The 27,322-nt window shown below is 36.2% G+C and overlaps 1 long non-coding RNA gene across 2 annotated transcripts in view; it reads left to right on the plus strand.

The window, feature by feature from the left end:
* LOC106987290 (uncharacterized) overlaps window positions 1-5,904 on the plus strand; it is a 32,894-nt gene extending 26,990 nt beyond the window's left edge. For both annotated transcript variants that reach the window (XR_001432184.3, XR_008295756.1), the window contains 2 exons: window positions 807-1,019; window positions 2,456-5,904. This is a non-coding gene — a long non-coding RNA (uncharacterized LOC106987290). The remainder of the gene's footprint in view (window positions 1-806; window positions 1,020-2,455) is intronic.
* Window positions 5,905-27,322: the final 21,418 nt, after the last annotated feature.

A 27,322-nucleotide genomic window follows, 5' to 3' on the forward strand; every position in this document is an offset into this window, starting at 1 on the left:
ATAATCCAAACAATGAGAGACACTTACCAGGTCAAGGGATACAATATAAATTGGAATGTCCTTTTGAGGATTAGCAGATAGGCTTTACCCACATTCCTAGGACTACTTGGAATTGTAAATATTTACTAGTATTTGTAGGTATCTTTTCGGGATGGTTTTAAGTGTTTCCCACCTAAACAGAAAAAAGTCCAGATATTGTAAGACTCTTGCTGAAGGAAATTATTCCTAGATTTGGTTTATCCAGCACTATTCAGAGTGATAATGGGCCTGCCTTTCTATGTGAGGTGGTATATAAAGTAAATGCTGCTTTACAGATCATCCAGAAATTGCATCCTTCATGGAGACCTCAATCAACAGGAAAAATGGGGGAAAGATGAATCATACATTGAAAAAGACTTTGACTAAAAGCTGTCAAGAAACTAACCTGAAATGGGATAAGATTGTACCTATTTCCTTTCTCTGCATTAGGATTGCCCCCAAAAGTGGGCTAAAATTAAGCCCTTTGAGATTGTATTTGAGAGACCCTTTTAAACCTAGGCTCTAGGGACAGCACCCTTAGACTTAGAAAATGAAAGTAAGATTAAACAGTATGTACAACATTTGAGTCAGGTATTAACTGTTTGCACAAGTTTGTCCTCTCCAGGTCTATGTATGCTTCAGATGAGCCACTTCATCCTTCTAGGCCTGGAGACAGAGTACTATTATAAAAGACCTGTAAAAATCAAGAGCCTGATCAAAAGTTGGCTGAGAAATGGATGGGGTGTTATGATGTTTGACTAACCATCATACCTCTCTAAAATTTTCAGGTATCAGCCACGGATACACTATACCAGAATGAGGAGGGTTCTAGCTACTGATGACAAAGAAGCCACTGAAAGTCCCTGCTGGGAAAGCCATCCTATTCAAGATTTAAAAGACCTCTTTAGGAAAGGAAACCTATGACAACTATGTTCGTTCTGTGGTCCATATTAATGATGTCTTCTCTCTCCCTAGGTTGGAAAGACAATGCACTCATACAGGTAACTCCGAATTTGGCTATAGTACATGTTCTACTGATTGCTGGATAGGTCATCCAAAAGCTCAGTGGATGCTGGACCATGGAGACCTCTTGGCCCACCCTATTTATAACACCTGAAGGCAACTGATTTCCAATTACAAAGGCCCAAATACTAATGTATAGGCTTAGAATAGTTAGATTCTTCCAAAATGATCATGAGGTACCCAGTGTGTTATGATCCCTCCAATTACTGAACTAAAAGAGTTAATCTTCAAAGGACACAGCAGGCATATATTCCTCAATTAGCTATCATGTGAAACCACCTCCCAAAAGGGAGCAACTCCCTATGTGTAAACTATAGTCTGTTTTCTTTCTGGCTATGGACAATATCCATAGCCAAGTTCAGGTGGGCAGGAATTGGATGGAATTAGCTGCTCTATTACTGAGCTGATTCTAAGACCTGAGGAGGTCTCCACATTTTGTCTTTGTGCTCTATTTGGGTTTGTCTTTATTTGCAAATTAGTCATGGCCACAGACCATATTACAAAGTTTTTTAACCCAAACGGTGTCGTCTGGCCACCCTGGTGATCCCCTTCTCCCTTCATCCTGCTAACAAAACCAAACATTGAGCCACCTCCCTAAAATTATTTCCCAGACCGACTGTGATCTTCCAGGCAATATCCCTGATGGGGATGAATATTTCTTTCATTATATATTGCTGTGGTGGGGGAGCTGCTGCCCAATAACATGTGCTTTGCAGTCTGTCTCAAACTCTCCACCACTGGGGATAATACAACTGCCAAATATTTGGCTAACTCACAGAAATCAGTAGAATCCCTTGCTAAAGTTGTCCTGGATAACCGTATGGCTCCTAACTGAGCAAGAGGGAGTTTGTGTTGTTGTTAATTTGTCTTGCTGCACATATATCAATACCTCCTCAGAGGTAGAAACCGATATTGATAAAATCAGACAGCAAGCCACTTAGTTACAGCAAACCCTATATTTCTACCTGCTCTGTTCCAGGGAGGATATGATTGATTCACAAACCTCTTCTCCTAGATACCATTAGGATTTAAGTCCACATTACAAGGCATTCTAAAATTAGGACTCACCCTGATGTTAGCGGTACTATGCGTATACCTAAGACTTAAGCTCACTACATTGTGTATATAAAAAACTTCAAGCAAGCCACATCAGCAGTCATAAATTAATGCTTCAAATCCACATTAACATATTCCATCCCAAGGTCCTGAATATACCCTTTATCAGCCTGAAGAAGCTACAGAAGGTGAGTCTTCTCCCTCAATACCATAGATATGGAATAAAATTAACAGTGGGGAATTAAGGCCACCTTGACCTTTGTAACTAACATGGTGATCTTTCATATGTGTTCTTAAGTTCATGTGATTGACTTCCTGACCCTCATCGTGTATCTATAAATCTTACATTCCTTTCTAGGAGGAGAACAGAAAGCCCTCATACATCACTGAACAGGAATCAGACCTCTTGTACAAACATCAAGCACCTCTGAAAATAAGCACCACTAAATCTACATGGAATCAGGAAACGTTTCAGGCTACTGCACCCCCTCACTGATCAATGACACTCTGTCCCTTTAAAACCCTCTTGGCTAGGCAGAAACACAGAGTTGGCTTTTGGACAAGAGTCTGCCTTCTCCCCAGCTGGCTGGCCTCCTGAATAAAGCTCATATGCCTTGCCAACCAACAGCCATCTCTTGAGTATTGGCCTTTTGACCAATGGGCAGCCGAACATGGGATTTGGTAACATGCCCTTCTCATAGTTGGAGACCACTGAATTAAAAGTTATCAGAAAAAAATCCTCTTCTCCTATACCTTCTCAATCTTTATATCTCTTTCTTATATTTCTTATTTGAGAAGCCTTGAATTCTTGAGGACTAAGAAGTCTTCCTTGTTTTCATTTGAATTTTGATACAAATAACTTTGTTCCAAAGAACATCAAAATAGATAGCTTACCAGGGGTGCCTGGATGGCTTAGTCAGTTAAGCGTCCAACTTCAGCTCAGGTCATGATCTCATGGTTGATGAGTTCAAGTCCCATGTTGGGCTCTGTGCTGACAAATCAGAGCCTGGAACTTGCTTCAGAGTCTGTGTGTCCCTCTCTGTCTGCCCCCTCTCCTCCTGTCTCTCTGCCTCTCAAAAGTAAATAAACTTTAAAAAAAATAGTTTAGCAGATATTAATATTCATGCCTTATTAAAATAATGTTTTATGTAATATTTTGTAGTATTTATAGATGGACTATCTATGAATAGTCCTTCTTGGAATGGTTTTATACTTTAAATAATATAAAATTAATTAATGCTTTATATATTTAAATAGTCATACAATAGGTAGAAATGTTGAATGACTAAATTAAAGGAATTTAGAAAAGATTATTTATTATCCACTGTACTTAAAGCTGAAAAGTGCTGAAAACAATTTTATTAGTTGTCTTTAATTAGAGTTTAAGGTAAACAATAAAGGAAACTTAGATATACTAAACTCCCCATAATACACCCTATGCAACAATACAGAATTATGTCTAGTATGCTACTCAAGATTAAGCATTAAAGAAAAAGCAGCAGATATCAACATTTACATTGGCAAATGCATTTATCTTCAGTTGATTAGAGCAAATATGGTCTTTTCAGACAACGTGGCTCTAGTGAGGTGAATTTACTTCTTGGTTTTAAATTCTGTACAATAAAAAGTAAAGGGATCTCAATTTAAAGCTGAATTCTTCTATGCAGCACATTTTATATCTACCTGAATTCAAGTTTATGTGCCTAATGAATGAGTTACAATGCTCAAGCACCTATTAATAATGAGAAGATGAAGTTAGATAAGATGCGGCTTGCCTGATCTTTGCAAGTCTCCCAGAACCAAGGTGCACTGCCATTTAAGCATGCATCTTTAAGAATCGCAGTGTGTGCAAGGATGCTTAGGTTTCAAAAAAATCCCTCAATGATGAAGAAGAAATTATCTGTTGTGTCATCACCTCCCAAGAAGCTCTTCTATAAATAAGGTTAACACAGACCAAATAAGACTTTTCCTTTTGGAGAAACAAGGACCACACATGTGCCTGTGATAACTCATATGTGTTTCATAGAAATGATAAAGTTATTATGCGGTGGCCTATTTGGCCAGTTTTGAATTAGAAGCCTTAGAACAAATTCCATATGTCGGAAATTGAGTGAGTAAACTCGTGTTGAATAATGAGAATGATAAATTAAAGAATATACGTGTGATTTATCATCCCTTCCTAGAGAACACCTTTAGCAATAGCAAATGTAAATTAAGATGACACTACAAAACAGATTAGGGGAGAATAGCATGCAGAATTCCAGCGAGATTAACAATGAGGACAGGAGGCATTTTAAAAATCACAGAAGATATTCAAGCACCTACTGGTCTTGGAAAGAGTCAGTGTTTGTCTAGTCCCTTTCATCCAAGAATCTCACTACATTTAAATGTATTTCAAATTGATTTTCACGTTCTAAAGCATTCATATTGTAATTTAAATCCAACAGATCAAAATAAAAATCACAGTGCCCTGTGTTTATTAAAAACTACAAAACAGAAAGAAAACTACTAATGAATCCCTCTTGGTAAATTATTCACAAACAGACACAAACACAGGGAAGATGAGCAGAAAACACTGTGCTTCACTAACACTGTGGGGTAGGATAATTTATTGGAAAATTCATTTGTGTTTTGGTTTCTCTGCTAAGGAAAAATCAGAAAGAATGAGTTCACAGTGTTTTGTGCTCTACATTTTTCCATCCGTTCTGACTAGGTCCTTGTATTTCTTTGCCTCAGGGGCTTCTCAGGGCCTAAAGCAGAAGATGCTTGAAAATAACCTCTCTTCCTGGCTTTTTTAAAAGTCCAAACCAGGGGTCACACTCTCAAATACCAACAGAGCCAGGCTGGCACCTAAGTGAACAAAGTTGGACTGGGTTTAATTTTTCCCACGTAGGCTCAATTTAATTGCATATTTATCTATGAAGGAATGTTTTTACACTAAGGAATACATTTTTCCATTTTCTAAAAAAAAAATATTTAGAATTTTGGTCCACTTTTCTTCTCTTTTGATAGTGTCAATGAAAAATTGCACCGGAATTAAACAGGAAAGGAAAACTTTATTCAAGATTATAACAATAGAGGTGAAGACTGTTGCCACAGGAAAAAGACACCGAAGTCAACTTTGCTGAAACAGAAAGTAGGAGGATTCTTAAATGCTGGAGCAAGCTAATGAAAAATATAGGGGAACATTGGGGAAGGCTGGTCTATGTGGTTAGGCCATCTGTGTTGGGTTCCTACCATCCCAGAGAGATTGGGATACAGGGGTACTAATTCTTTTGATTATTACATTTGAAAGGAATAGCCCCCAGGTCTTTGAGAAAGACCTTCCAAGGTTACAAAAATGGGCAAGAACTTGGGAGAAGACTTACATCTCAGAGGGGCAGAGAAAAAATTCAGAGGACCAAGTTTTCTAAATAAGTAAGCTCAAAAAAAAGGAGGTCAGAGACCTATTACCAGGAAGAAGCCTATATGAAATTTAGTTAAACCAGGGGGAAACTTAAGGCCTTCATGGTCAACAGTGACATAGCTGTAGGGAGATATTTCTCTTATACTAGGAAGACAACAGTGTAAATGTGATAACTGGCAAGGACCAGCAGGTTAATGTCCTGGGAGATGTTAGTTGTCCTGATGAGGAAACCTGAAGCCTGCAAGCCTCATCTAAAGGGAGCAGTAGTACACTGCCCCAGCTAGTGTTCTCAGGAGGAACTGCAGACCTAGTTTTGCCAGATGTGTTAATTTTTCAGGAGTATCCATATTTTTATCTAGGCAATTAATTTAAAGTTTTTCATCACTTTGAAATACTAGCAATAGACTAACCTGGCCAGTAAGTGACCAAGCTATCATCTCTGGCCAAAAAAAAAAAAAAAAAAAAAAAGTGTGTGTGTGTGTGTGTGTGTGTGTGTAAAAGCATCCTAAGAAGAGAAGAAAGAGGGGAAACTGCCCTTTTTATTCAGGGCTTGGGGATAAAAGGAGTGAAAAAGTGAAAAGACAGTTTAAAGGGAGGATTAAGGACTGTCTGCATGGGTAATGGATCATGAAATCAACTTGACTCCAAGCTTCCCTTCCACTGGAATCATAGGAAGCTTAAGGCTTGGAGTCAAGTAGATTTGATTCAAATTAAAAAAGAAATCTGGTATTTTCTGTTGAGTGAAATTTGTGGAGTAAGAATCATACCCAGATAAAATGCATGTGTGATTTTACTGTTCTCATAGGTTACTTCATATAATAGGTATGTTCATTAAGGAGAGAGGGATATGATTCATATTCTACCATTCTAACAAAAATATTAATGTTACTTTTTTTCTATAACTGATGTCACTCTCTTGGTTAATCCCCATTCCCATCTATAGGGTACAGCATAGGAGCTGAAGGACTTCAAATTTGCCAAACCAGTCTTTCCATTTTTCAGACTTTCTTCTTTGCCTTTTCAGTCTCTTTTGAATCCCAGAGTCAGAATTTTAAAGTTAAATCTTCAAGTCAGGGCTGTCTCTCTTACTTCAAAAAGGTCACCATTTCTTCTCCCTTTTTTCCTTTTTTCAAGTGGCGCCTGGTTGCAGGAAAACACATATTCTTAGTGAAAGAAAGAGTCTCACCAGTGTGCACTAGAATGTGATTGTCCTGGTTCTTTATCTTGGGCATCAAACTTATAAGAAGTATTACATCACAAAGACCGGTATGTGTAGAGTTTAAGAGCACAGAAAGTAGGATAATATTGCCTAGGTTCACAGCTCAGCTTTGCCACTTATTAGCTATATGACACTGGGTAATTAAACTTTCTGCATCTTAATTTTGTCCTGTACAACAGGGAGATAAAAATAGTACTTACTCATGGAGGTTTAAGAGGATTCAATTATTTAATATGATCCAATTATTTCATATGAGTGCCTGATCTATGGCAAGTTCTCGCTAAATATTATCTATACTACATTCTATGACTGCTGCCAGCTGAGGAGTGGTTGGTGGTGATGTACTGACATCTCTATGGTTGTTGCTATTGCTTCTGGTGAAGATGATACACATACATACATGGCCCCTTCCTTGCCCCAAACCATGGCTATTATGGTCAATATCTTCATAATTGTCCCAGAAGTTCTTTGCTATCTTCACCACGAAAGACATTGGTAGGTTTGGTTAATTCAATTATGATACATGACTCAATTAGTGATTATGACCAGTAGGAATTTAGAATCTATTTACTATGAAAATATTATAAAATTATTTAAACTTTTGTCATTTCCATTCAAATAGTACTTACTGAACATTTATGATCTGCAAGAAAGCAGGTTAAGAGCTAGGTATGGGAAGAGGGCTTACTCAAATTATAAAAGCATAATTTCTACTTCTTTAGAGTTGACTGTCATGAAGAAGTAGAGACAATTATATTCATATGCATAACACCAGAAATAAGGCAAATGTACCTTAGTTCAGAAAAGCATTTTACGTAAATACTAATACCCACACAGAATAAGAATAAGGCATTTCCACTGAGAAAAATGCCTCTAAGAAGAGGTAGCACATATAGTTTAAAACATCTGTAGGGATTCAATTATCAGAGAAGAAACGCAATTATAATAGGGTAAATATCATTAGGGAAGATGTGATTAGTTTTTCTTTTTTATTAATTCTTAATTTGAGACCTGTTTTGGGGTTGGGACTAGAGACAAAGATTGGATAAATTACACGAGGGAGTAACAAAGGATATACTCTGGGCTTTACTCCCTGAGCAATGAAGAGGCTTCAAAGGTGCACGAATGTGTGAAGACTCACATTTGTGTTTAAGGATAAATACTCCACTGATAAATGTAACATAGAACTGAAAGAAGAAAAGTTAGAAACATGTGGACTAAATAGTTTCACTTGCAAAATTTTCCCTAATGTCCCTAATGGGAATTTATTTATTTATTTATTTATTTATTTATTTATTTATTTTGAGAAGTTGGGTGCATTTGAAATCTATGTATTTATGTTGATTTTAGTTGTTGGAAGAAAACGGTGTATGAGGAACTAACCCGGTTGCTTAAGTAACAAGTTCTCTTTGCTGGGTTGTTTTACATCTCCAACGTGCATATATATATGAGATAGATAGATAGATAGATAGATAGATAGATAGATAGATAGATAGATATCACAATAATTCTGAATTGATTTTGAGTGACTTAAACTCAAAACTTAAAGGTAAAATGAAGACTAAAGGAAATGGAAAAATATCTCTATTGTTAAATAAGGAAATAGAAGAAAAGATAAAACTCTGAACCTAGTGTCACAAAAGAAGCGAAATATGAGTGTTGATAAAAAGCACTAGGTTAGCGTGTACAACTGGACAGAACTTCAATAATGTGATTTAGAAGCTAAAGACTAATCTGTCAAAAGTATCTCTTTGCCAAAAGGTTATGGTGGTCACCATTTTATATAAAGTTCCATTAGGGATAATGTGTTCATTCCAGAAAATGTTTATATATTATTTTATAGGAGTTTCCTCCAAGTATAAATTCAACTCTCCAGAAATATTTCTTGGAAATTGTTTTCCTTTTTTTTTTTAACATTATAGTGTAGATAATGGAGTCGGTTATATTATAATCCTCAGTTTTGAATTGTCATTGTATTTGTCTTTTCCCTTTAATAATGATTGCCTTTCCATTCCCATATCCACTGGCAAGTGTTCCTTGTTTTCATAAAATGTGTATTGTTATTTTGTGTGCATATATTTTAATATACATAAGTTGATTGTGCCATAGATCTCACCAGACATTTTTTTCCCATTAAGCATTACACTTTTTTTTAAATTTTTATTTTAACTCCAAGTAGTTAACATACAGTGTTATATTAGTTTCAGGCATACAATATAGTGATTCAACACTTCCATACATCACCCCAGGCTTGTCACGACAAGTACACTCTTCAATCCCCACCACCTATTTAACCCATACTCCCATCTCCTTCTTCTCTGGTAACCATCAGTTTGTTCTCAATTAGGCGTCTATTTCTTGATTTTTCTCTATTTCTCTTTTTTCCCTTTTCCTCATTTGTTCTGTTCCTTAATTCTACATGAGTGAAATCATATGATATTTGTATTCTCTGACTTCACTAGCATTACACACTCTAGCTTCATCCATGTTGTTACAAATGGCAATATTTCATTCTTTACTATGGCTGAGTAATATTCCATTGTAGATATATATATGTACTACCTGTTCTTTACCTATTCATCCATCTATGGACACTGGGAGGCTTTCATATCTTGGCTATTGTAAATGCTGTGATAAACATAGGAGTGCATGTATCCCTTTGAATTAGTGTTCTTATATGCTTTGGGCAAATACCCAGTAGTGCTGAGTAACTTTTTGAGTAAAAAAAAAAGTTATTCTCAAAAACTTTGACTTGTTCCTTTCAGAAATATTCATTTTTAATAATTTTGTATTTCTTACTTTTATACCATCACTTTTAGTCTCTCCTTCCCAAAGAGCCCCCTTTAATAATTCTTGGAGGGCTGGTTTAGTGGACATAAAATCCTTTACTTTTTGTTTTTCTGGGAAAGTTTTTATGTCTCCTTTTCTGAATAATAATCTTGCTGAATAGAGGATTATTGGCTGCAGATTTTCCCCATTCAGGAATTTAAATATATCATGCCACTCCCTTCTGGCTTGCACATTTCTTTTGTAAAGTCTCTTGTTAGCCTTCTGGGTTTTCTCTTCTAAATTACTTTCTTTTGTCTTGCTGCTCTTAAATTTCTTTATCACTGTATTTTGCAACTGTAATTATAGTATGTCTTGGTGTGGGTCTGATTTTGTTGATTTTGATGGGAGTTCACAGTGCCTCCAGGATCTAGATGTCTTTTTCCTTCCCAAGATTAGGGAAGTTTTCAGCTATTATTACTTCAAATAAATTTTCTTCCCTCTTTTCTCTTTTTTCTTCTTCTGGGACTCCTACAATGCAAATGTTGTTGCAATTGACAGAGTCACTGTGTTCCATAAGTCTATTCTTGTTTTACGTAATTATTTTTTCTCTCTTTTGTTCAACTTGGTTACTTTCCATTACTTTGTCTTCTAGGTCACTAATTCTTTCCTCTGCTTCTTCCATCTTGCTGTTCATTCCATCAAGCATGTTTCTCATTTCATTTATTGAGCCCTTTACCTCTGCTGTGTTATTCCTTATCTCTGGGTTAAGGGTCTCACTCATGTCTTCCACTCTTTTCTCAAGTCCAATGAGTATCATTATGATAATTGCTTTAAATTCTTTACCAGGCAAGTTACTTATATCTGTTTTGCTTAGCTCTCTGGACATTCCTTGTCCTATTCTTTCATTTAGAGTAAATTTCTCTGTCTCTTCATTTTGTCTGCCTGTCTGCATTGCTTTAAGGATGTCAGCTATGTTTTCTGGTCTTGAAAGTGGTGAGTTTATGAAGAGAAGGTCCTAGAATGTCCTGCAGTGCCATGTCCCCTGCAACAGAACCTAGTGCTTCAGGAGAGTATCCAATGTGTTTTGTGTCTCAGTCACTTTTCCTTCAGATGACTATATGGACTCTCTGTCTGTTGTAGACTGTGTTTGCTCTCTGTGGTGTCAGTGGGACCCAGGCAGGCCAGCTCTGAGGGGTCATGCCCACTAGGTAACTTGTAAGCAGGGTGGTGGTGTTAGCAAAATTTGCACTGAGTCACTAATTCTATGCCAGATCCCCGAAAGTACTATGGTAGCTGGCAACCACACAGGGGTGGCTGGGGACGGACACAAGGCTAAGTGCACTGCCTGGTGATGGCTGTGCACTCAGCAGCTGGACACAGTGTGCATGGCTTTAACAAAATTTGCTCTGAGCCCAGGGCTGAGGCTAGCAGGCATGGAGTGGGTGAATCCTTAGGAGAACTCACTGGCATGGCACACTGCTAGCAGACTAGGTAGCAAGTGTCTGTGCAGCCCCACCTCCTACACATGGCCCCATGTTTATTCTGAGGGTGAGGGAAAATGGCACCTGCCATAAAGATTAAACTTTTAAATTCTCTCCTTGTTTTTATATGTAGATATATTGCATTGCCTTTGACTTCTACTTGAGTTCTGTGGAGTGTATTAATTACACTTTATTTATCAATTCCGACAGTGATGGACACCATGATTAACTCTAATTCCCTACACTCACAAGAATGCTGTCATGAATACTCTTGCATGTTTCCATTAGAAATCTCTATGATAATCTCCTAGGAGTGGCATTTGTGGGTTATAGGCTGTACTTACTCATATGAATTATAAACAATGTGATCTCCAGAATAGATATGCCAGCCTCTGTCTCACCAGAAGTGCATGGACATTCCTGTATTTCTACATCCTCACCAACACTTGCAATAACCCAGCTTTCTAATGAATGTAAAGTGATATCATATCATGTTTTCATTTTCAATTCTTTGTTTATTAAATTAATAAATGAATTTGAGCATGTCTGCGATATGCTTGTTAGCCTTTTGTGTTTTCTCTCCGGGGAACTGCATATTCTATTTTTCTAATAAACTGGTGCCAAAAAATTTATATACAGAAATTCATTATTTATTCTACATATATGTCTCCTCAACATTTTCAGGCCTCCCAAAAACAACTTTTCAATCTTTTGAATAACTGTAATCTGTTATCTTGGCCTTAATAATTTTTCACTGAGAACAAATGCTTAATTTTGTTTTAATGAAACTCTCAAAATGTTAATCTTTTCTATTTTTGCTTTGAGTTTTTTTTTTAGGGGGGGCACAGAATTCTTCCTCACTCTAAGGTAACAAAAGTCACTACCTTATCTCAAATTAATTAAAAATTTTACCACTCACATTTTTATCATTTCTAAGTTTTACTTTGAAGCACCTGTACCCATGCAATCTTATGGAAGTTATCATTTTACATGTCCTTTAAAACAGGGAAAAGTGAAGATAGGAAAAAGAAAGGATAAAAATTCATCTTAAAAAAAATAACAATACATAGTTCCTCGATAGAAAAGAATACAGGGAAGGGTATATTCAAAGGATCAAATCACATAAAAGTTGTTAAATAGTGGTGGTATGGACTGAACGAGGCCTTACCAACCCCATTCATATATTGAAACTCTAACGTGACTATATTTGAAGATAGGGCCTTTAAAAAAGCAACTGAGTTAAAATGAGGCTATTAGGGTGACCTTAAGTCAATCTGACTAGTGTCCTCTTCAGAAGTGGAGATTAGGATGTACAGAAAGAACCACAGATGCCCCTGCAGAGAGAGGAAACCATCTGATGATACACTGAGAAGGGGGCATCTACAAGCCTGGGAGAGCTAGGCTTCAGGAGAAACTGCTGACACCTTGATCTCAGAACTCCAGGCTTCAGAGTTTAGTAAATAAACTTCTGTTGTGGAAGCCACCCAGCCAGTGATACTTTGTTATAAGCAAGAGTAGACAGTTCATTTAACATGGATCTACCAAACTAATACAAGTGGCTTAACATGAAAGTGAAACTTCAGATGGAATTTCCAGAAAACATTCCTGCTACTAAATGCTATTGGAATTATAAGACAATTACTCCAACTAAATGATGGAAATAGCCTCCCTTGAAAATATTTACAGCTACTAAGTGATAAATGCTAAATATCTTGTGCTTCAAGTGGTGTTTAACAGATGGGGCCGTGGATTGTTAGCTCATTTGTAGCACTAACTTCCATGTTCTATTAACTATTGTTCATTGTTTACTTAGTTATGCTGTTCTAAGAAGAAATGTGAATGGTGAATATACTGGAGAATAACAACGTAGCTGTACATAAACAAAAGTAGCTGTTAGCTTAATTCCCCTTAAATAACAGTTTTAAGAAAGCACTGATCCGCTCTACTCAAATAAATCATTTATTCTTTAACCAAACATAAGTTGAAGAGTAACTTCTATTTCTTAGTTCCTTTGGTTCTCTTTGGCTCTCTAGTTCCCATTTAATAAATAGTTCTTTATTGGGATAACAGTGACTACTATCCTTATGCAAATAAAAGTGAAGCATATTTCCACTTGTTATCAATGCTCTGACAGCAGAAGCTTAAGTTCAAAATAATGTTGTTTTTTTTTTCTTAAATAGACCTCTTTCAACCTTTAGAAACTCTGTTGGTCTGAGATAGGTTTCTTAATATATTCAATGCTTTGATGATAACCAGCGCCAGGGCTGTATGCAACTGTCAATAAATACACATGGTGAGCAAAAGCATTATGAAATAACTCAAGATAAAATTTATTGGTGAGAACTGGAGCCACTATCATCACTCAACTGTCTCCTTTCATTTCGCCTAGGAATATGGCTTTTAATTTTTTTTTTTTAACTTACCAAGGAGCATATTGCAGAAGCTAAAGAAATGGTAAGGACTCACTCATTGATTTATGTAATGCACAAGCCTCCTGGCCTTAACTGGACTGAAGTTTACCTGAGTAATTCTTATATACCTAGATGATGACACCCTTCTTAAAGTGGTGATAAAACACCAACTCTGTCCAACGTTAAACCAGCCAGGCATAGAGGACAGCCACCTTCTCTCATCCTCATTCTTGTTGATAAGATTATATATCACTGGGACAACAGCATGTCTAATTCAAAATACGAAATGCCTCTTTGTTCTCTCACATACACTGAGGAAAAACATTTCCCAGCTCCCTGGGACTAATCATGCCAAGTTGATTCTCATCAGGTGACAACCATTTTACTTGGGCCTATCAGAATATGTGCACTATAAACCAATTTGAAATGTCTTGAGATGATATGGCTTTCAGAATCTTATTACCTTATCTTTATTTTCACAGAATAGGGTCAACAACTGGGAGGAACATATTATGAAAGGGCATATGAAGGTAGTCTGTCTTTCTCATTGTTGCTCTGTTGTTCCCAGCTCTTGTGTGTCCCCATTCCATTCTAGCCCTCACTCCTGTTATCTCACAGTACAATGAGCATAGCACTGGTGTTGTCTTGATCTGGATTCAAATCCTGACTTTGGCACTTAATATCTGAGCCACTTTTGGGGAGATATTTAACTTTCTGAACTTTAATATCTATATCCATAAATGAAGTTAAGAACATTTACCTCATAGTGTTCTTGTAAGAATGAATTAAAATTATGAATTGATACTTCAGATACTTAGCATAGTGCCTGGAAAATGTGTGCCTCTTAATAAATGTTAATATGTTCAAACTCTGTCTATATGTAGGAAAGACATTTTATAGATATCAAAGATTATTAACACTTAATTTCAAGTATTTTTAAAAGGGAGACGAATTTGTTTTGATTCAAAAGACAGGGAGAATCCAATGTTTTAGAACTCAAGATATAAGCAAGAGTAGACACTTCATCTAACATGCAACTTAGTATGTGCATCTAATGCCATAATGAAAGATATGTTTCCTATTGTCTTATTATAGAAAGCCTCATTCTATATTTTTCTTATTAACTCTTTAAAATTGCCTGAGTTAATATAGTTTTAAATTTTACAATATTGAATTGTGCCATGTTCCATTGCAAAAACTGCTCTAACAATTTCTCCTTTCAAATGGTAGAATAATGAAGTCTGAGGATGCTGGGATATACGGGCTGCAACATTTGTCTTCTGAATTTATGCCAAATCCTTGACTGCATATGTACGAGCCAATATCTCAGGATTCTGACTTCCTTTTGGATTTTGATACTTGTAGCTTTGGCTTGAAATAACTTTCCCAGTCCCTTAAGAGTAAGGCCATGTTTTTCTATCTCTTGTTTTTAGTACTGACTTACCAAAGCGCTGTTTCTAGTAATGTTCATAACCTTCCCGGAAATAGGTCACCTGACTTGGGTGTGCTTTAGATCTTTTTTCACGGAAAGCTTTTCAGTTGCAAACCTTTGGACTCTATGCAAATCAGGCCTGACTGAGGAAATAAGTACTTGGGTACTGTTCAAAGTATGTGTGCTAAAGGTCCAGTTTATCTGTCTGATTGACTTTTTAAAATTTCTGATTTATCACAGATAGATATTTTTTTAAAATGCTGTGTTAATTTCACCTTATTTGACTGGGTCATGGAATACCCAGATACTCAGTCAAACATTATGCTGGGTACTTATATGACAGGGTCTCTTAATGAAATTAACACTTAAATTGGTACACTGAGTAAAGCAGATTGTCCCCCACTTTATTTGGGTGGGTCTCATCCAACCCCCCGAAGGCCTAAGTACAACAAAAAAGCTGGACCCTCTTTCCAGTAAGAAAGAATTCCTCCTGCTTGACTGATTTTGAGGTGGGACATTGGCTTTTCCTGCCTCCAGATTTAAACTGGAATGTCAGCTTTTCCTGAGTCAAGCCTACTGGCCTTCAAACCAGAACTAAGCCATCAGCTCTTCTGCGTCCCCAACATACTGACTCATCCTGATAGTGAGACTTGTATACCTTCATAATCTCATGAGCTAATTCTGTATAATGAGCATAGTATTATAATATATAATGTATATGTTATATGTATATGTTATATGTATGTATATTTTATATATGCATGTATATATTATATATGTGTATATGTATTATGTTTATATGTATGTATATATTATATATATATAATGTATATATTGGAGATAGAGGTATGTAGAGATACATAGACATATATCCTATAGGTTCTATTTCTCTGGAGAATTCTGACCATACATATAATAAAATTATTTCTTACAAAAATTAAACAATTAAAGCGACATGCAGAACACAAGGTCCAAATTTTATTTTTAGTATTACTCATTTAAACAGATGTGAAATTATTCTGTAAAATTGCTATATAAGTTTGTAAGTGCTTTCTCTCCATTTCTGTTCATACTTTATTGGGAACCATTAAGGAACCATTAAGCTCATGGATGCACACATGTCTACAGTCTAAACTTTGAGCAGCACTATTCTAATATATTTTAATATATCACTAGTGAATATGTATATAAACCTTTCTTTTGAAGTAAGGAAAGGTTGTAGAAAAGTAGTTAAATTGGCATAGATCCTTTACAGTATTAAAAATATTCTGAACACACCCAGTATTGAACTTTCAGTATTTGTTACACTAAACACATGAGTAATACAAAATCAGTAAGACAAAAACATTTCCTTAGTGCAAAGAAGTAATCCTGCTTTCAAGGAGAAAGGGATGATAGGGAACATGTAAGCAAAAATTCATTTAAGCAAAAATGTAGCACATATTAAATTGCCAAGATGTGTGATATTTTATTTCGTAAAGATAGAAATCGGTATTGTTTGCAAAATTGGCTTTCTTTCCTTAAACTCTGCAATCATTATGGAAGATGTGGGGTAAAATGGACCTTGTAGAATGGGCAAGCCAGACAAGTGGAGACAAAAAATAATATTCCACGAAGAAGTAAGAGATGATTAATAACACACCGATAGGCATGAGCGTGATGTGTCAATGGAAGAGTAAGGAGATGCATGGCCAAAATGTTAGAAAGAAGTATTCTGAGAAATACCATTGAGGCCAGGTAATGGACAATTGTGGAAAAGCAAGATGAGAAGATTTATCTACTGGTAGAAATAGTAAGTTCCAGAGGTTGTGAACAGGACAGTGGCATAACAAATGCTGTGTATTAGTACTGAAGGCAACATGCCACTGCTATCAGGAAAAAAAAAATTGGGAGTCAAGAAAAAATCAATATGATGGTGTCGACAGTTAGCTTAGACAATTCAGACACAGTTGATGACATTTTCAACCAATATTGTTTTGTTTTGTTTTGTTTTGTTTTTGTCATCAAAATAGGCTTGAGACTCAGTGAACATGTCTTTTTCACTTCTCAAGAACAAAGGTATTTGACATCAAAGGAAGATAAATGCTTCACATGAAGTAGACTTTGAGGTCTTTGAGAGTTAATACTCATGGTGGTGATGGGTATTCTTTCTCATGAAATTTAGAAGAAACCTAGCCATAGCCATGTCCAGTGAAAAGTAAACTTGAGCCAAACTTCCCAGTGCTTTCCATGTACCGTGACACTAGAACTCACACCTCCTCTTTTGGAGCTTTCAGAAGGACAGCGAGAAAGAGGTAAATACCTTTGACATCTGGCTGAAACCTGATGTGTTTTTACAAAACACAGAGATAGGACTGGGTCTTTATTATCATGTGAACAGCAATGGAGAAGCTACAATGGGAAGGGTGAAAGCTGACCCTGCATGAATTCTAAAACAAAAACTAGAGAGAGAGAGAGGGGAAACTATAGGAGATCTAATGTAAGAATTAGGAAAATGGAGTTGGGGGCATATAGGTGGCTTAGTTGGTTAAGCCTCCAAATTCTGCTCAGGTCATGATCTCACAGTTGGTTGGTTCGAGCCCCACCTTGGGCTCTTTGCTGACAGTGCAGAGCCTGCTTGGGATTCTCTCTCCCTCTCTCTCTGCTCCTCCCCTGCTCCTGCTTGCTCTCTCTCTCTTTCAAATAAACTTAAAATTCTCTCTTTCCCTCTGTTCCTCTCCCTCATGTGGTCTCTCTCTCCAAAATGAAAATTTAAAAAATTAAAAAGATAAAAAGATTTTGAAAATAAAAAAAGGAAAATGGCTTTGGGGCTACAGGGGAGATCTATGCAAAAACAACCTCTAAAATCCAAAAGAGTAAAGCCCCGCCTTCCCTATCCTTTTCCCCCCAACCCTCCAAACTTTGTCCCCGGTTTTGTGGATTACATGTGGCGAATTAGCTCAGTTTCAAACTCCTACACTGCTATTGTCCTACAGCCTCAAATAGTTAGAAAAATAAGCATGTCCATCAGGGGTCACTCTGTGATAATCCAGAAACATTGTCAAGCAAGGGTTAGGGACAGGAGGGGACGCAGAGGAGAAGGATAGCACATATTCTTGTGGTCTGGCACAGACAGAATAGGCAGTAAACTCTCTTCAAACTTAAGAGACTAAATTGACTTGTTCCCTGAGGCTAATAAGTACCTGTCCAGAATTTAAAAAGAGGCTAGGTCACAAGAGTTTTATTAGAAAAACTATTCTTGTGTAAAATGAAGAACATAAAGACATCAGAATCCTAGAAGAATATAGTAATATCAATTAATTCCATGAGCAAGTATTTACTGAACGTCTATGTTCATAGTACTGTATTAATCACTGCCACTGAGATGCTAGATAATCTGGAGAGACATAAATGACAAATACAAGGTATTATACATTGTGTTATATAATGAGATGCTAAATTCTGTGATGCAGACGTTAGGAGTCAGAAAATGAGGGAAAGGGTATCAGTGTCGAGAGATAAGGGAGAAGAGAATTCTTCCAGAAGATGAAGCAAAGTTAGCCATAAATGACAAGTAATATGTGAATACGCACATATTATGGAAGACACAAAAGATCCAGTTATGGATGATTATATTCAGAACTCCAGGCGCTGCATAGGATCCTTTTCTTGGAAATAAGCTAAGCTTATTCCAAGTCCAAGTGAACTGAGAAAATTCATCCCCCCTCACAAAGAACTATCTCATTGCCTGAAAGTACTCATTTTATCACTATAATTTGTGTTAGCGTACTCAAAATGTCACATCAATTTTAAGAGTTTATCCATGTGATTTATACATCAGACTTTCTTTGGCATCCAAAATCTCAACTTTCCTGTTCACACTTCCTTATTTGTTCCTAGTCACAGACTGCCACAATGACTGCTTCCTTGCTCCTGTTTTATTGCTTCCCCCTCATTGATAAATACAGGCAAACAGGAACGGCATAACTTATTTACAGATAAGAAGCTTACTATTTATGATCAATAATGTTATATCTCTTTGATCCAGCAACTCAGCTAGAACCATAACAGCCAGAATTTATTACTAGTAAATCAATATGAGGTTCCTCTGCCATGCATCTCTTTCAGAATCTGTGTAAGTGTAAGGGTTAGCATCATATAATGAGTCCATTCTCTTCTAGATATCTGCATGTTTTTGGATATTGTAAACATGGGAATTAATTTTTCACAAGAGAATCTAGACTACATCTTCAGGGAATGACATGTATATCACTTAGTGGTAGCTAAGGTGCTGGTTCTAAAGTTGTCTTAAGAGTGAGTATATGCTGTGAGAGAAATTACTTAAACATTTTAAGGGCAGTATCTCCATGCTAAAATTTCTTTTCCATGTCACAGGTGCAAATAAGCAGCATTCTATTCACAAACTGATGCTCTTTTCTCATTGATTTGTTTCCTGTGGGATTTTATTGTCGGGAATATGGAGTTCTGCTTTAATTCCTAGATTCCAATGAGGTGAAACCCCCTGGCATGTCTCAGGAACTAGAGCATGTTAGGCAAACAGAGAAATAGTACTTGCCTTAAATTGTACTCGGATGATCTTTGCTTTGATTTTGATGGATCACCTAGCAATCTCTGTGAGTTTTAAGCATCTACATTTTCTGGGTTCCTGGTCACAGCTGTAGTCAGTTACCCTGACAGGTCCAAAGAATGTATGTAATGAAACACTTTCTTTTGCCAGGGTAATAAAAGACTATAAAGCTTCTAGGAGATCCATGAAAACTGATAGCATCCTTGGTGGGCTTATAGCTTAGAGATCTCATCAGTATCTACCTCTGTCATAATGTATAACAAAAAAGAAAAACACTGGAAAACTGACTTGTTTCAGGAGGTGACTGTGACATTCTCATAATCGGATCAGAGATTCTATCATTGTTATCTTAGTAACAAGACGCTGCCTTACTTCTGAGACCACCTTGGTGGAAATGATTTTAAGCAATTCATGTTCTCAGCCTGTCTGCCTCCCACACCAACATATTCTCAGTGGCTTGTATAACCACAGAAAACGAGTTTGTATTTTCCTTGATAGCTCTGGAAATGTGACTCAAAGGGGTTATTCACAGAGCAAAAACGGAAATAGGTGTAAGTTGATAGACTTATCTGAGTCATTTAGAAATTAATTGTAAGTCTTTGGTGTTATCTTAACGTGAGAGATACGTAGAGCTGTGAGCTGCAGAGTAATAATAACAACTTTTAAAATCAGAAGGGCCACCTTATGTGATGGCAAGTGAACATATGCACAGGCATCTATATGGGAATTTTGCCTCATGAGATGACTTTATTATTGAATCTTACAGGACACTTGAGCTGCACTGTTCATCAAAAGATCTCAAGTTATTCAGATAGGACATTAATGACACATAGAAGGCAACATTGAAGCAAAGTCCCCTAACCCGAATAAGTTGAATGACAATGAACCAAATTGTCCATCCATATTTTGTATGGTTAAAAGGAGATTTTCTACTGTTGCATTTATTGATGTAAAATTTTCCCAAATTATTTGTAGCTCCTTGTAATACCAAGATATATCCTAATGATCTTTATTTGGTAGGCATCATACCTTTCTAGTTCTTTTCAATTGGTTAATCTAGTTTAGTTCTGATGTCCTATAGTGTATATGTTCCCTTTTTGAGTAGATATAGACAAGTTTCTAATACATACCTGCTTCCCTTCTCTTCAGTTTTTTATTTGTTTGTTTGTTTGTTTGTTTTAAATCATGGTGGTTGCCACAGGGGAAGTTGCTGGGGTGATGGGTGAAATACATAAGAGAGATTAACAGTACACTAGTCATGATGAGCAATCAGTAATGCATAGAACTGTTGAATCATTTGAAACTAATATAAGACTGTATGTTAATTATACTTAAAAACAAAAGAATGGTATGTACTGAAAAAGTTGTCTAAAAATAAATAAATAAATAAATAAAGTCATGGTACAGGCACTATTTCTTTAGTAGATCATGGATTGGGATTTAAGTTAAATTAAAGTTTCAATACCACATCTGCTACTTGCTTGCTGACAAATTTTGGACAATTCAAACTTGTTAAATATGAATTTCTTTATTTACCAGATGTATAAATATAGTATTATATTATGCTATATACAAAACCAATAGGGCATTTGTGAGGGTAGATTTTATTTTAGAACAGTTCTTTGAAAGTATCTAGCTTAAAGTAAACAATATTTTTATGAACTATGGGTAAAAAATATTATTCATAGGTACCTAAACTACATTTGCTAAGTAAGGGTAACTACATAGATGAAATATTCTTCCCTGTCAGAATTCTATCCAGAACTAGAGACAAAAAGTGTATTTTATATATTTAACTTTACTTCTTGATATTTATTTTTGGTGACCTGGGCTCAGTTAAGTATTGTTCAGAATAATATTATCTTTGTCATCAAAGACCCATGCCTAGAACTCTGAGATCATGAGTTTCATAATTGCACTTCACTCCTAAAACTTTAAACAATCTCCAACTATAGTATTGACTTATGATTCACAATTTATTATTTATTAATATTTTTGATTCATTAAGAGGGGTAAAATTACATCCACCTTCTGATAAAATTCAACCCAAGGGATAACTGTGAATAGAAACTGTGTCCACTGGATTGTCAAATATTAGTCATTTCTGTTTTACTTGATTAACTAAAACAACTGACTGGTGACTTCCTAGAAACAGTGGTCCCTCCAGGGCCACCCATGGGTCCCTTGGCACCCTGGTTGGAAGGCAATGCTCTACATAATTGACAAATAATTCTCACTCATGAATAAATAACTGTGCTGACCTCCAGGCTGTTGCCTATAGAACATGGTACAAATTCCTTCTATTTTTTACTTTTTAATCTTTCTTAAAGTATTTTACTATTTCTCCCTTCTGTCAAAACATATCAATGTTATTTTGAAAAACTTTGATCCATAATGCCACTGTTCCACCTTTTCTTCCTTTTCTGTATAAATATCCATCACTGCTGACATTTAACGTTCATGAATGATTGTAGCAGATTTCACTTATGCATGATTGGGTATGATTTTCTATATTTAGACATGTGTTTGGTTTATCCATAAAATTTCTCAAAGGTTGTTAAAGCAATCACATTTATTTTTATAGAATAAATTTGACCAAGATATTTAAAATATTTTTTCAGCTTATAAATATAAGTATATACTTTCCTGCCAATTAAAACAAACTAGTAAATCATTAGAATAGACATTTCACAAAATCTTATATGAAACACATTCAGAGAATTCAAATTAGAAGACCTGAGCAATGTCTTTTGATAAAACTGTGCTATACTACAGCCTGACATCTTATAGATGTTGGACTCCTTGTTCTTGTAATATTTCACCTGCTGCAGAATGAGCCTTAAAGGATCAGTTGAGATGCCACATTACAGCTTTGCACACATGTGGCCACCAATGTAGGGTTGCTTCAAGAGTTAGCTGGGTTTTTTGTTTTGTTTTGGGTTTTTTTGTTTTGTTTTTGTCTAGTGTGATTCAAATTACCTGTGGTTAATTCCCACAGAGAATTAAAGAATCTTATTAGGAAACACTGTATTTTATTTTAGACACTAAATTTCTTCTGTATGATTGAGGGAATTATCTACCAGTCTAGAAATAGCTTTTAATTCAAACATTTTGGGCACACATACATCCACATCTTGGGGGTCTTGCTCTATAGTGTTTTGTTTTGTTTTGTTTTTTAAATCATAAACCACCATTTGGTTAATTAAGATGCAGGGACAACTTTTACTCACATACCCAGAAGACATTACTACAGCATGGTTTCCTCAGAAGTCAGTCTTACTGCTTAGGCCAAAGAAAGTCCAAGTGTACACACGCATACACACTCACACACACACATGCATGCACATCCATGTGTACACATATGGACGTGTTTATATGATGTACACTGAGGAGTATACATATACATGCACAAATATATCTGCATAATGCATACTTGATTAAATTACAAATTTTATTTTAGATATCAAATAGCTTAGTAATCATAACTCATGGAATTATCTAGTTTAAAGCAGATATAGCAGTCGAGGAAGGAGAAATGATCAGGTACTCAGGCATGAAGGGCAACCAGTCCAGAGGGCAGGGGGCAATGTGTCCACTCCCACAGGTTGCCTAGCTCTGTCATGAGCCCTTTTTGCATAGCATCACTGTATAGACACTGCCACCCTAGCCACTTTGTCAAGAGTCTTTCTCTTACCCAGCCATTACCACTAATTTTTATGGGTGCTGCATCCTCACAAAGTAAGTTGGAGTCAAGTTCCACAGATAGATTTGTAGTCTGATTGGCTATTATTCCTCTGCTTCCGATTCTTTTCTATTGTCATGGTCCTCTGAATATGAAGTGGAACCCACCAATAGCACATACAGAATCTTTATGTGCCTTGCCAAAAGGCATCACATCTGGGCAGACCAAACAGAAGGCACGAATCCCCCCACCCCGACGCCCCACAGAGGATGCAGACTATTTCAGAGTGCAAAGCTGAGTGAGCCTAGTGAGGGAAGGATTTCTGCCCCCACCTGCAGGCTCTCAGCCAACCGTCTCTGTGCAGGGCACAATTGACATAGGCCTATGTGTCACCCTTAACGAGAAGCCCGCACTGGGCCACATAACTTACGCTATAATAACTTGTAATGGCTTAACCTAAGTTAATTTTTCTAGACCCCTGCTGTAATTCTTAACACAACTAGTCTATGTTGTTTTGGGATCTTGCCAAAATCAGGGAGAGCTCTTTCCTTTTTACAAATCTCCCTGTTAATTAATTGCTTAGTTTTTTTCAAAGCTCTGAGATGAAATTTCAGGACATTATGAAGTAGAAATAATGTCAAAGTTTTTTTTTCTTTCTTTTTTTTTTTTTTTTCAAATGCCCGTTTTGGAATCTTTCCAAAACAAATGGGGTTGACAAAGAGGTTTGCCAAAATCAAGTTTAATAGCCACTATGAGGCAACTGCTTCAAAAGAGGATACTTCCTATCCTCCTCTGTAATCTTCTCAGAGACGGAGAGCTTCGATAAGGAGGACATCCAATTACTAATTTTCCCCCTTTTTTGAAACACTCAAAGCAAGGATTTCTATGGCTTCTAAAATAAACATTTTTTAATTTTTTTTTTTTTTTGAGAGCGAGTGAGCATGTGAGCAGGGGAAGGGCAGAGAAAGAGAGGGAGAGATAGAATCCCAAGCAGTCCCCACACTCTCAGTGCAGACCCCTACTCGGAGATCAGTCTCATCAACTGTGAGATCATGACTCAAGCAGAGATCAAGAGCCAGGTGCTTAACCTGGACACCAGATGCACCTCCAAAATAAACATTTAAAAGTAGCAGGCAAACAAAACTTCCAGTAGATGAAAGATAGGTAGATGAAAAGACTTCCACTACGTTTTTCCCCCTTAAACAGCATGGGTAAAATATCTCTTGGGCTAGAACATTCATGGTGGAGACAGCTCATTTTTCCTATTTCCCCCCCAAGAAAACAAAAGAAGAATTGTGGTCTGGTTCAAGTGTAGAAAGCTCCCTCGCTGAAGCCAGTAGCATCCCCAACTGTATTCAAGGTATAAATTACTTTGAAGGTTTCGGTATTATGTTGACTTGGATTCAAATTCTGCCTCTGACACCTCTAAGGAAAGAGTTAAGGTTTCTGGAATACGCAAATCAAGTTATTAAATCATGTTGTTTCTGAATATAATGTAATCCATAATTTCATTGACCACAACATCCTCTAGGGAATCAAATGGTTTTCCCACTGTCTGAGAATATCTACATGTTCGAAATATAAAATACAGCTATGAAAGGGGAGGCTTCTGAGTGACTGTTTTTATTTTAAACAAGTGAAATATCTGCCAACTTTGGCAGTATCTATACCAGAATTAGAAAACACCAAGGAGCTCTTTGTGGTCCCTGGGCAAGGGTAAGCTGGACTTCCTGAAGTGAAACTCACTGTAAAAAATAGGAATAATTTACTTAAGTCTCATTTTACTCAAATCCTTCTAGATATAGTTAGATATCCACAAATGGAAATAAACCAAGCAATCTGTGAACCAGGAAGGTAGATTTAGATCATGTATCAATGTTCAGGGGCAGTACTTGTATAATGTATAAGTGCTATTACTGGCTTGATCAAGAAATAAATAATTATCTTTAGACTCCCTCAGAAGTAGTGGCTCATAGACTTCTCTAAAGAAGCTGAAACTTGAGTCGCAAGATGCCCCAAACGCATACACAGCAATCCATTGACAGAATGCAAAATGTCCAGGCCTCCTCACTGGGAGTCCTCACCGGGATTTCTCACAGTTTATGTTGACAAACAACTTGCAGTCAGCAAGTTCTTATTTAGAAAAGTACCTGTGGATGTTGTTTCCGGTGAAACACAGGCTTGAAGCAAGGCCTGAATACAGCAAAGCTGAGATACAGACTTATGCAAAATTAGGAAGTTATGTATACAGAAAAGTTGTGGGATACAGAAGTGGGATACCTTAATATGTGAATAAAATCCCCATAATGCCACCTATAAAGGTTTTAAAATAAGAAAAAGCCCAATTAAGCCCCCATATCTGTCACATCAATAAACATGGAGAAATACATTAAACTAGAGATGTGAACTACTTAACAGAGGGACTGACAACAGTCACCGTCTGTATGACTGGACTTTCTGAAGCAATAATTGGTTAATAGTACAATTTAGATCTCTTACTTAAATTGAGTTTGTATTTCACTCTGAATTTCAGTATTACATTAATGACTATTGTAATGAACTCATTAAATCTGAAAGTCAATGTTAATTTATTATCAGAAGACTTTTAGTAAATTACATTGGCAGGTGAGAAAAAATGGTTTAATATTGTCTATTTGATTATTTCATAACCTATGTACAGATTGTAAAGCAGTTTCTGGTTGCTAAATTCTTATTTCAGTTGTAATTACCTGCTATTGAAGTACACTTTTCAATGGAAAATCATAGCATAATGATCCATGATTCTCCTTACCACATCTTTTCATGGAGAACACTTCTTACATTTAAAATTTGTTTTATGGCATAATAAGATTCAAATATTTTAACAGAGTTGGGGGGAAGGAATCAGTCTCCAGATTACCCTTCCTTATCCCTGTTTCCCACACCCTTCTGAAAAATGAATAACTAAAATTTTTTGGTTATTTTCATTTCTAAAGTTGGTATTCTTCTGATGTGTTTTAATTTTTTAAAAATATATTACCTATGATTTCTTTCTATGAAAGTTCGGGGTTTTGTTCTAGAACCTACCTTCTATCACTCACTGAGCATGTGTACACCTATACATATGTAAACATCTACACACATTCCACTTCCTATCCTTTTTATGTAATTTTATTAATTTTTAAAGAAAATTTTGTTTGCGTTGTTAACACAATGTAAATATTATTCAGTGCTAAGTCATGAGGTTCACTATGATTATATTCTCTTTTTTAAGCACATTTCTGTTGACTCTGGAGGGAAAATTGCCTTACTTATCACTTGTTTCATTTTCTTTGTCACTATCAGGATTCAGCCGAAAACCCTACAAGGGAAGTATAAATATCCGTTCAATATTTAAAAAAAAATCACATAATCTATCAGAGAGATATATTATTTTCTTGGCTATATCTTCTCTGGAGACTTTTAGGTCCTTCTCATGTCTGGACCAGCTGCTTTCTAGGTCTGCTGCATGGATGTCACCCTGGGGGAGGGGGGACATTTGTCCTATTCTATGTTATTATGCTATGCTATATTAATATATTATTCTAATTATTTTAGAGAAATTAGAAACTTGGTGTGAATGGAAAAATTCTTGAACATGTGTATACCTAAGGTTTCTTTTAATTTTAGCCTCACTCAGGACTGAAAGTTTTATGTGATACTGACTGCTTATTTGACAATCCTCTGACCTCCATATTCTGAAGATAGCATTTATCATCCAGCTTTTAACTGTTGAGAAGCCTAATTCCCTATGTTTGAGTTAAAGTGTGCAATGTTTGTTTTTTTCTTTCCCATGGATGTCTTCAAAATCTCTTTTAATTCTCAATTATTTAGAAATTTCCTGATGATGTTTGGTGTGGGTCATTTCTCATTCATTTTGCTGGGCCCCTGATAAGCCTTTTCAGTCTAGAAAATCATGTTCTTTTTTCCTCTAATATTTCTTGGTAATTTCTTCCTCTTGTTTTCTCTGATCCTATTTCTGGAGCTTCCCTCACAGAGTAAGATAATAGTGAGGAGAAAAATGGAGCTCCTGGTTTAGCTTCAAATTTTCTTTCCTATCTTCCATTTCTTGATCTTTTTCTTCTGCCCTCTGAAAGATTTCCTCAAAAAACATAGACATATACAAGGAACCTTTAAAACTTTGTTACTTTCTGAAGGTAACTTTGAATTTCATCTAAGCATTTGGTTTTTGTAACTTGGATGCATGGAGGCAAAATTTTCTCCTACCTCAGTAACATAA

Source organism: Acinonyx jubatus, chromosome A1 (assembly GCF_027475565.1).
Source record: "Acinonyx jubatus isolate Ajub_Pintada_27869175 chromosome A1, VMU_Ajub_asm_v1.0, whole genome shotgun sequence".
Classification (NCBI taxonomy): Eukaryota; Metazoa; Chordata; class Mammalia; order Carnivora; family Felidae; genus Acinonyx; species Acinonyx jubatus.